Genomic DNA, 12,561 nt, shown 5'->3' on the forward strand with positions numbered 1-12,561 from the left:
AGGGTCAATGGCCTGAACTGAGGAACTGATAGGAGCCTTGCAATCTGAATGGCGATTGTAAACATTACGTTTAAATTGATATGTTCTGACTCTACTGTTGACGGGTTTCCAGTATCTGTTCGATCTCGTGGAAGATAAGGTGTACCCCATTTGCTTTAAAGAATAGATTGTGATGGATAGCGTGCTAAATGAGTATCTCTGGCAGGTTACATTTTAAGCTTGTTTCTGCCCCGTCTATATCTGACAAAACATCTTGGCACACGGGCGTCAGCAGAGCTGTGGGCAATGGTCCTCCACCCCAGAAAAAGCAGAACACTGTCCTCTCAAACAAGGCTAGTGAATACATAATGGACATTAGGACTCTGGGAAGCATCAATAATCAGAGGGACCGTGGTGCGCATGTACCTCGGCCTCTTAAAGTAGCGAGACAGTCGGATAAATTGGTTCAGAAGGATTGTGGGATACTTACCTTTATTAATCGAGGTGCAGATTTTAAGCACAGGGAGGTTTCATTGGTAACTGTATATAACATCAGTTAGGTCACACAGCGGGAATATTGCTTGCAGTTCTGGAATCCACATTATAGGAGGGATGTGATTACACTTGGACAGAGGGCAGAGGGAGATTTAACAGGATGCTGCCAGGGGGATGGAGACTTTCACTTCTTGAAGAGAGATTACGAGAGACCCGGGGCTATTTTTCTTGGTTCTGAGGAGATTGGGAGAGGAAATGATTGATATGGATAAAATGATGAGGGGTTTTAATAAGGACGCCAGGAAGGAAGGGAGCAATGACTGGGGTGGGGAGGGCATAGATTAAAAGGAAGGGGCAGAAGGTTTAGAGGGAGATGTGACGAGGATTGGTTTCGCCCATAGGATGGTGGGGAATCTGGAACTCACTGTCTGTCAGGGTGGAAGAGGCAGAAACCCTCATTACAGTGAAGAAAGATTTCGATGGACACTCGTGATGGCGAGGCTATGGGGTAAGTGCTGGGAAATGGGGTTTAGAACAGTGAGGTGATTGTTTCTGACTCGTGTGGGCTTGATGGGCGGAAGTATCTTTTCCTGTGCTGTAGAACTTTTTGATGACGTTCTCCTCCTTGGGTTATGTTCGCCAACTGGACTGTTCATAATATTTGTCTTCACCCTTGCCAACCAACTGTTGTGTGGGGAAGAAATGCCACAGACACCAGTCGCTGCGATTAATGGAAACATTCCCCCTCTTCTCAGAATGGGGAGCCCGGAGTCATGTACAGGCCAGACAGTGTAACGCTGGTTGATTTCCTTTCCTAAGGGGACAGCGTGAGCCTGTTTGGGTTTTAACGCCAATCTACGATCAGTTCAACAGTACATCATTGCTGAAACTCAGTTTGTATTCTGGATTTCTGAATCGGTTTCACATTCCATTCAAATGACTGCGTTTGTATTTCATCCCATGTCATTGGAGCATTCCATGACCAATATATCATCCCCAAATCCTCTGTCCCCATTGAATTCCACAAATTTGATTGACTTGTAAATATTGGGGTTGGAAGCTGGAGTTCGATCTTGGTGGGAGATGCTCTGATTCAGAAACTGCCTCCCTCTCTCAGACTCTTTAGCATCTCTCCAGTTGAGACCCTCGAGAGTTCGGATGTAGAGTGGATTGATGACGGCCCAATTCAAAGATAGGATAGGTTTGAGAGAGGGCCGAATGGCTGTCGCTTCCGATTTGGCAGCTGGGTTTCTTTCTTTTGATGAATGGCTTGCAGTCGGGTCTGGGACCCCTCACAAGCTGATTTTCTCTTTTCTATTTGCAGCTTCTTCTTGATAACTCACGAGACAGTGGCAAGTTTGGCACCGCAAATATAAGGTGTTGTACATCCAGTCCGAAGATGGCTGCGGCAAAGGGGCAGCTCTGCTGATCACAGTCGCATTAGAGGTTATGTTCGGCAGGGCAACACCAGAAGCCAACTTACCATTAGTCTTCCCCAACCCCCTTTTCTTTCCTTTCCCTTGGTGGTGCAGACTAGCCCCTCTACCTACCTCTGCCCATCCCCAATCAGTGCCTTTTGCACGATGTTAGCAAACAACTGAGAGGGCATCAGGCCCCCAAGATCTGAGCGACCCCGTGACGTAGCTGGTATGGAAGGGGCCTGTCTGTCATTTGAGGGAGCTAGAAAAGAGGTTTGATGGGAAAATGAAAATGTGGATACTGGAAATCTAAAAAGAGAACTGAAAGCTACAGAAAGAATTCAGCAGGTCTGGCAGGATCTGTGGAAAGAGAAAGAGAGAGAGCAAGAGAGAAAGACAGAGAGAGTCAGCATTTTGTTTCCAATGACAATTCAGCAGAATGTTATCATTTCTGTTTTTGATTCAGAAAGCTGTTCAGTTCGATTGGTGATATAACAAGGTGTAGAGCTGGATGAACACAGCAGGCCAAGCAGCATCAGAGGAACAGGAAAGCTGACGTTTCGGGTCTAGACCCTTCTTCAGAAGAGGGGTTCGATTGGTGTTTGTGTGTGTGAGAGAGACAACACTGATCCTTCAATATGTATCGATGACATGGCAGTCTCCTGCAGAAGTCAGTCACCAGACAAATGCACGTGGCTTTGCCAAAAGCCTGAGCGGCAAACTGTTGCCGACTCCTTTCCAGACCTCAGAGAGAAAAGGACAACTGGAAGAGGTGAAACGTGTCACGTGCCTGACCTCATTGTAGGGGGTAGGTTTTAAATTTGGAGCAACCTCAGCTCACAATTCGGGTATGTGTTGCATTTCCACCGCAATTGGTCAACTCCACTGAACATGACAATATCTCTGTCATGATTAGTCCTTGACATAAGAACTACCTTGACACAAATTAATACTGTAATAATTACCCCCATGATATGACTCCACCCCTGACCTAAATACTCCCTTAACGAGAAACTTTTCATTATCTTTTGAGCATTATCCAATTCTGTGTTGATAAATGGAGACGTGAAGGCGTGGTTTCTCATCCTCCCGTCATTATGACTGAAACACAAGAAGGCCAACAACAGAAAGAGATAGAGCAACAATTCCTCCAGTGTTATAAGAATGTGCTGCTTTGTCAGCGACTACGGTAGATGCGGGTTTGGCTGATAACTATAAAACTTCGTCCACCAATGAACGGGCAGTAGCGTCTTGCAGTGGATGTGAAAGATGCCTAGACATCTGTGTTTGATAGCAGTTTTCAATTAGCCTCATCTTTCCTAGTTTGCTATGATGCCAGTAAGATTTGTAACAATCCTGTAACTTTAAAAGATTATATTTTCAGTGCATCTTTAGTAGAGAGATGGAACAAAAAGTACCGAGCTGGCTAGTTAATACCACTTGAGTAAACAGCTTGGAGGCGTTGTTTCTTTTTTTAACTGCCTGAATGTGTTTGGACAGCTCTCAGAGGTAAGGATTTCTGTTTTTTCAGTAGTATCAAACATGCACCCTGGCAACTGAAGTTCAATCTCCTTATCTTTATTCTCTAAATTCTCCTCCACTTTCAAACCGTGACTTTGCCACCTTGTGACCCAACAGTCAGGACAAATCCCAGGATATACTTCTTGTAACATCTCAGCCACCTGACTGTGAACTGACATGTATCCAGGCTAAAACGATGATAGAAAAGTCATTCAAATTTTCCCTAGATACGGAGTACCCACAAAGGCACAATCGGATCAAGCCTCAAATTGCGCATCAATGTTTTTCAAGGAAGTTATGGATAGTTTAGGAATAAAACAATTCAAATCTACTGCTTACCATCCAGAATCAGACAGAATTAAAACAGTGGCAGTGGCATCAAACTTTCAAGACCATGTTGAGGGTTATATTCAAGAGCATGCAGAGGATTGAGGTGATAAAATGTGTCGTCTGACTATGCTCAGAAGGTAGTTTGTTAGGGAAGGAAAACACGAGGAGAAAGCGTTACTGTCTTAAATACCGAGTGAAAAACGAATTTCAGGTGATTCTGAATTGGACATAGCTCAAATTAAATTGTACAATGACGAAGTTGTCAAAAATTGGGATAAATTATTGAGTTACCTTCCAGAGGAAAACCGAAATTACCTGAAAGAGTTCCTATAATGAAACAGGGCGATAAGAGGGAATAAATGGGAAGTACTAATCTAATTATTCATAATGTGGCGATAGGAAATGCTGTTCCAATTAAGCAACATCCTTTTAGATTTATCCTTCTAAAGTTGGCACAGGTTCACCAAGTGCAGCTAACCCAGGTGGTACCCAATGATAATATATGAACTATTGCAAAGTCAATGGAGTTATAAATTCTGATTCGCACCCTATTCCGCGTTTGGAAGCGTCCATTGATAAGATGGGGCAAGATACTTTTATTTCTAAGTTGGAATGACTCACAGGTTACTGGCAGGTACCTTTCTCTGAAAAAGCAGACAATTTCTACCTTTGAGACACAAAATGATCTGTACCAGTTAAATAGCACGACATTTGATATGATAAATGCGCCAGCCACATTTAAAAGACTTTCCAATGCAGTCATTTCTGGATTATACAATTGTGTATTGTACATCAATGACCTGGTGACTTTTAGTGACATATGAAAGGAATATTTGCTGTATTAATTTTGATTGCTCGATTGACTTTGGGAGGCAAGCTTGTTGATAAACCGAGCTAAAAGTACATTTCCAAATGCCCAAGCCACCTTCCTGGCCCTTGTTGTTGGACATGGATGGATGGCTCCATGGGATTTGACAACAAAAGGTAATAGGAAATTTCCCATAACATCAATGAAGAGGGCACTACTGCAATTCCTGAGATTGAAAGATATTTATCGGATGTTGGTATTTTAGCAGGTCATTGGCTCCACTGACTGCTTTGTCGAAGAAGTGCAGAAAATTACATTGGATGGAACATTGTCAGAAGACATGTGACAGCCTGATAGCTGCGCTAAAATCAGCCACAGTGTTGGGCACACTGAGTTATGCAAAACCTTTCAAGATGGTTATGGATGCAAGTCATGTGGGTCATTGCTTTACTTTGGCAAAGGAACAACGAGAAGATGGAAAGACATATTGAGTAACTTTTACAGAAATTCGAATGATCATTAACGGAAATATTCCATGATTGATGAGGAAACCTTCAGCTTGGTGTTGGTGTTCCAACATTTCAAAATTCATCTTGTCAGTAATGTGTGTGAGACAGCTGTATGGAGTGATCACAACCTCTTCGAGGTCTTGGACAAATTTAAGGATAAAATTCGAGACTGTTTAGATGCAACTTATTATTGCAGCCATTCAATTTGAAAATGAGACACGTGGCGCGACGAGAGGACATAATTGTGGATGCGTTTTCAAGGCTTTGAAGAAGGACGGAGGAATTTTTTGCTGGGAATGGACGGACTGAAACAAACTTTTGGAGTTGGATGATTGCATGCTTAGAGTCAATGTAATTTATATATGTTGTCATGAACTAATAGCGTAATACTAATCATATCAAAAAGCGACACGATCATTGTGTATTGATTGTTTGATTTTAAAGGTGAGAGATGTGATAATGTTGATGATGTTGTGGCTTGAAGAGGTGTTTTTATAGTTATTTTTTGATGAGAGGTTTTAAGGCAGAGCGCACGAAATAGCCAATGAAGGTAAAACTAGAAATCCTGGTCTATGAGAGATGGCCACATTCATTCAAGCAGCTTCTATTGTATCAACTTGAGAAAAAAAACACAAGGCTCCCCAAGCTCTTTAATTATTCCTTGTTCATTTGTGGTACCTGCCCATCCCTAGCTGCCCTTTTGAAGGTCGTGGTGTAACCTAATGGCATCGTGAGTCAACCCCACAGCAGGTGGACTGCAATGGTTCAAGAAAACAGTTCACCACCACGTTCTCAAGAGCAACTAGGGACTGGAAATAAATTCTGGCCAAGCAGCGGTGCCCATGTTCCACAAATAAATAAGAACAGTGAACACATTTGGGAGGCCTTGACACCTTTTTTTTCAAGTTGGAGAGCAACCTGAATGGTGTAATGAGGACCCATAGATCAGGATTTCCAGTTTTTAGTTTTGTTTTTAACATGGAGCTTCAGCAGTAGTAGTTGTTGGAGTCTCAACAGTGTTAGTAAATGACTCCTGGCTGTTACTCTGTTCTGAGATTTGTATTGATGTTTTTCCTTCTGTGTTAATGGTGAAACCAATCTATTGTTCTGAATTTTGCCAAGAGGTGTGTTTATCTGTTGTTACTATATTAGAACTGTTAATTAATGATAGTTACTATTATCTGCTGCTATTATCCGCTTATGTTTTTCAGTAGTGTTAACGTTTTTGAAAGCTCTTCTTTCTTTTGTTGTATTTTAACAGAAGTGTTTGAATAATGTGTTTTGCTAACTGATCAATAGTTTGATAAGTTGACTTGAATGTTGAAAGCAGCATCTTACATTTGCCTTTAAAATAAGGTACAGTTAAGGTTGAGACGAACTTTTAAAAAATCTTTTCAGGTGGTCAAGTCTGGTCCGGTCAGTTAAAGTGTCAGACATCCTGTTCACTCTGAGAGCTGGTTGTGAGGGAGCTGGATCAGTGTGAAGGCCTCCCCGCGTTCAAATAAAAGGTGACTTGGTGATGGGATACCACCATCTGTGAAATTATTTCACAACGGATGGAAGTGATGATGTTCAGGTGGGTACAGTATAAATGTCCAGAGTGAAAATCCGATGGAATATAATAACCGGTGAGTCATGAGGATGGGACAAGTTCACTGGCAGCGTGATGACAGACTTGGAGACTAGGTAATGGGCTGCAGCATTTGTGAGATAGTTGGACTGAGTGATTATTGACATTGTGGATTATATGTAGAACGGAATCACCGCAGCGTAGAAACAGGCTATTGAGCTCAACAAGTGCACATCAGTTCACCAAAGAGCATCCCACCCAGACCCACTTCCTTCCCAATCCCGCATTTCCCACGTAACCAACACATTGCTGAATATTATTGGTAATTTAGAAAGGCCAAACCACCTAACATGCACATCTTTGGACTGTTGGAGAAAAGCAGGGCATCCAGCGAAAACAGATGCAGACACAGGGAGAACGTGCAAACTCCACACAGGCAAACACCTGAGGTTGAAATAGTACCCGTGTTCCTGGTCCTGTGAGGCAGCAGTGCTGACCACTGAGACACCATCCCACCCTGATATGGGGACTTACGCTAGGGCTGAGAGTGTTAGCATGGTGGTGGGACAGATTGATGCTGGATGTGGAGACTGATCAATGGGTTTGGAGTAATTGTGCAGAGTTGGCTCTGAGTGATGATAGACATAGGTACTGTTCAAGTTGAGTGGAGAGGTTGTGAGAGAGATTGCTAAGACATGATGGACATAGAGATGGTCGTGACGATGTAGAGAACATGGACAATGATGATTGACAGAAATTCTGGCCGTTGGGATGTGTGTAACATTGAGTGGGATAGCGAGTGAAAATCCTGATTACTCTTTGAACAAAATGGCAATCTACAATGGTTTGTTGGTCATCATTAGACACTTCATGGACATAGAAACTGTCGATGACGTCAAAAAGTTCTGGACTGGCCAATGGAAGAAGATTAAAGTTGTACATGGGTGCGGTGAGAGTGATGTTGAACGTGAAGACGAGTGACTGATGCGAGGGCATGGAGAATGGTAATCAGAATGGAGTCGTATTATGGTGTGAGAGAAATATGATGTTAGATATTGGGACTGGCCAGTGGCATGACGGAAGTGGTGGGATGTGGGCTGAGGTTTTTGAATGCCTCCGAGATGCTCCGATGGGATGAGAGCATTTGTGGTAGTTGGATGGGAGCGACATGAAGGACACAGAGCTGACCAATGGAAAGAATGTGATAGTGTGGATGATGTGCAGAGTTCTGATGCATATGTGACTGGCCAATAGGAAAGGAATAGTTGCGTTCAGTTGAGATGAGTTGTGATGGACAAGGAGGCTGGCTAATGGCATGGGTTAAATGTTGGAGCTGGCTGTCACAGGACACTGGCTAATGGGATGAACGCATAGTTAGGGGCTAGAAAAGAATGTTGATGGACTTGGAGCAAGACAGCGATGGTGTGGCGTGGTGGGCAGACTGATATTACACCTCAAGAACTGCCAATTATTTGAAGCAATAGTTGGAACAAAATGTCCATTTGGATGGACGAGGGACTGGCCATTTTTTTGGGAGCGTTGGAGCGTGTGATGGAAGAGTGATGCTGGACTTGAAGACTAGAGAATGTGATTTGAGTCAAGCAATTTTGTTGTGGACTGGAGATTAATCATGAAAATGGCGACTGGCTTTCGATGGTTCGGGATAGGATTTAGAGAGATAATGGACATGGAGCCGGGTCAATGAGATGGGAGTGACGGTGTGGGGGAGGGAAGAATGTACATTGAGACTGACCAATTGGATGATAATATTGATTGGAGAACGAGGCAATTATGATTGACATGGAGACAGACATATACGTTAATTGTACTGGTGGAGGGAGGTAGGCACTGTGAAGCGTTAAGTCAGTTTCAGAATTGCAAGCTCACGGTTTCCAGCAACTTCCTGTTCATTAATCCTTTTATCCGATTATTTCCCGTCAGGAAGATCTCATGGCTCTCGTCTTCATCCTGGCCACAAAGCTTGAACCATCCCCATCGACCATTACCATCTCCAATTTGAAGAGCTCGCCCTTCCTCTGAACAACGTCTTCTTTAACTCCAAGGATTTTGCCCGAGTTTGACAGTGCAAACTCACATAAGCACCAGTTTGACCTATCTCTTTATGGGACATTCCTTGTTCCTATCTCATCCTGGGCCTTACCCACAAATCTTTCTCGGCTTTTTTTTTAAATGACATCAATGATGTTTCATGCCTCTGTTGTGTGGAATGGGAAAACTTATCATTTTTGTTTCCAGTTTCACCCTGCTCTGTCATTCACCTGGTCCAACTTTGACTCCTGCTTTCTATTCCTCGACATCTCTGTTTATAATTTTGGGGATAGGCAGACCACCAATATCCAATACAAACACACCGACTTGCACAGTTCCCCCGAACACTCAAGGATAAGGGCAGCAGATACATGGGAACATCCACGGTCTGCAAGTTTCCTTCCAAGCCAATAAACATCTTGAATTCCAAATATGACACCATTGTTTCATTGTTGTTCGGTAATAAAACTGGAATTCCTTCCCTGAGGGATTTGTGTGTCAAAATACAACATATGGAGGGTATCATTGTTAGATTATAGCACATTACATCATTCACGGGAATAATTAGGGACATGCAATAAGTTCTGGCGCAGCTAGCGACGCCCACATCTCATGAATAAATGAAATAAAGACAGTTCCATGCTGTGTGAGAGAAATGGTGGAGTGGGTGGGGAGAGTGATACTGGATATGAAGACTTTCCCATGTTGTGTGTGAGATTGTAGAGTTAGTGGGGAGAGTGATGATGGACAAAGAGACTGGCCCTTGGTGTGTGAGAGGCGGTGAAGAGGGAGGGGAGAGTCATGACGGGCATGGACACTGGTCGATGGCGTGTGAGAGATAGTGGAGTTGGAGGAGAGAATGGTGATAGACATTGGGAGTTGCCCATGGTGTGAGTGAAATGGTTGATTGAGTGGGGAAAGTGATAATGAACATGGAGATTGGCCCAATGTGTGCACTCAATCGCGGAGATGGAGGAGAGAATGATGATGAACATGCAGACTGGTCCAGAGCAAGTGAGGGATGGTGAAGTGTGAAGGGAGAATGATGATGGAAATGATGACAGGCCCATACTGTGTGAAAAAATGATGCAGCTGGAAGGGAGACCAATAGAGGACATGACTGGCCCATGGTGTGTGAGAGATGGTGGAACGGGAGCCATGAGTGATGATAGACATAGAGGCTGGAAAGTTGAATGTGATTTAAGGATGTGGTGTGGAGACTGATGAGCGAGATGGTGACTAACCAATTGAACGGGAGCTTTGATGAGGTTTGGTTGAGAGTATATTTTCGTCGAAGAGAAGAAGGTGTGACGAGGGTCAAAATCAAAAACAGTGTTCACAGTATGTCCTATTCAATAAACCCTAACCTCTAATTTAATTTCACACCCTCATCTTCCAATGGCTTGCTTGCCTTTCTGCAGAGTGAACCATTATGTGTGATTAACATCGACCATTAAATCCCATCTTTTCATCTCTTTATAGTTTGCAAAATATTAGGAAATAGGAGTATGAGTAGGCCATTTGGAAAATCGATCATGCTCTGCAATTCAGGGTGATCACAACTGATCATGCAACTCAGTCCACTGTTCCAATGAACAGTCTTATTGGAACTCAAATTATTAACCGCTTCTCTCATCACTGAAGCAACCAGACTTTTTCAGTTTTCAATGACTTTCTGCTCCCATATCAGATCTCCAACTTCTGGAACATTTTGCTTTTATTTTGAATGTGAATAATTGAACAATTTTTGCGATTAACCACACAGTTAGCCTGTACAGTTTTCTTAGAAACAGGTTGCATCTGCAGCTTTCTATATAGCATGAAACAATTTCCTTTTTGGAAATATGAAAACAGTACGAGAATCCTGAAAAGATCGAGTCACAGATGCATTTAATTAATTGATAAATCTGAGTAAATGGATATGCCAGCACATTCTTCAACTGCTGTCTGAATTTAGTCTGAGTCACGGCGTAAATTGCAGTGTTTGTGCAGCAACTGCGGAGCTGCAGCTCGAAGCCCAATTCATGCACAAAAGTGGGCAGATCCAGATACGTTAACTCCATACAGTCCAGCCGCCAGTTTACGGAATAAAACATAAACAATGAACATAAGATGATGAAATTGGCTGCGAGAACAAATAGCAATGTCATAGACTTCCTTTGACTCTCCATCTCTCGGTCTTTGCGAGACTCTGCACGACTGTGAGCACGGAGTCTCCTGCGGGCTCTGCTGTTCACTAAAATATGTCTAACAGTGAAAACATTAAGCAGCAATATCAAGACAAACGGAACACATGGATTCAGAATGTTGTGGAGGAGTTCAATTACATTATAGACTGACGACCACTGACCATCCGATGCCATTAAACAGAGCCAGGTGAAGTTCCACCCCCGATACCAAATCTCAAACATGAAATAGCAGAATATTTTCTTTAAACAACTGATAACAGTCACTATTCCCACAACCACAGTCGCCGTTTCTTCAGTAGAGTAACTGTCTTTCAGATTCAGGCAACGAATAGCGACAAATCGATCAAATGTGAAAGTGACAGTATACCAGACAGAATAGTCAGTGGCCGCATAAAGGCAAGACAACATGGATGTTGCACCCAGGGGGGGACATCAGGAATAAATTGAATAAATGATCGCCAAATATCTCAATATCAGATGAAGAATAATGACTGATAGATCCGCAATGGTCATAGCCAGCAGGTAACGAGTGATACATCTAGACATTCCACAGTTCCTGAGAAGCAGTATGAAAATTGTCATTACGTAGGCTGCAAGGAAGGCAAGAGGAATATATTATTCATCAGCCGACAGTAAATGTTATCAGTTTGATTGAAATGCTGTCGAGATTTTCAAATGTGCTCATTTATGGATACATTTAGAATTGAATTACAAAAGACACAGTCTAAATTATTTAAAATGTGAAAGGAAAAAGAGACACAATACGACCACCCACTGAGTAACTATAGTCTAGGCACTGACCACTTCTTTATGGCAGAACATTGGACCTCTCTCCATATGGTTTACTGAGCAATTAGATCTCGGGCATGCTGGCTGTTATCACATTTCAAAAACTTTAGGAAACATCCAGATGGAAGCCAAATAATTCACAGCTCTTATTAGTTTGTTGAGTTCCAGTTTCATCGACATGCCTACAAGAATTCTTCTCAATACGGAATGTCTAATTTTCTGCTCCTAATTCAAAAGTGTACATGTAACTGCATAAATCATTGGGTAGACCACAACTAAAGTATTTTCTGGATTCCACATCACGGGAGGATGTAATTGCACCGGAGAGTGTAACAAGTAAATTTATCAGGAAATTGCCTAGATTGCATAAATTTTGACATGAGGACAGTTTGCACAGACTGACCTCTTTTCCTTGTAGCAGCGGAGAATGAGGTGTTGGCGATTGCTCAAACAAAGACAGTGAGAGAGAAAGCACATCTGGCTATAAGCATATTATCGAAGATTTAAGTATAGTTCCTGCGATTACGACACTGATACAAAACCTGTTCATAATCTGTAAAACAAATTTTCAAACAGTTAAAGTTGTAGCAGAGCTGAAGGGGCGGATAGGCGTTGATGTTAATTAATGTTGAATTTAAAAAAAACGTATAGATCATGCAATTGGGAAAATGCTTAAGAAGACATATCCTCAGATGAAAGGAGAGCTGGGGGATATTTTAATTCTTGTATAATTTGTTGCTGTAAGTATATGCACCTTAATCAGTCGAGGATGAGCTAAATAAAAACGAAGTTAGTGTGGATGCTGTAAATCAGGACCAAATGCAAAAGTTACCAGAAAAACTCCACAGGTCTGGCAACATTTTTAATGAATAAAAATCAGAGTTAATGCTTCGGATCCGGTGAA

This window comes from Rhincodon typus, chromosome 40 (genome assembly GCF_021869965.1).
Source record: "Rhincodon typus isolate 14 chromosome 40, sRhiTyp1.1, whole genome shotgun sequence".
Classification (NCBI taxonomy): Eukaryota; Metazoa; Chordata; class Chondrichthyes; order Orectolobiformes; family Rhincodontidae; genus Rhincodon; species Rhincodon typus.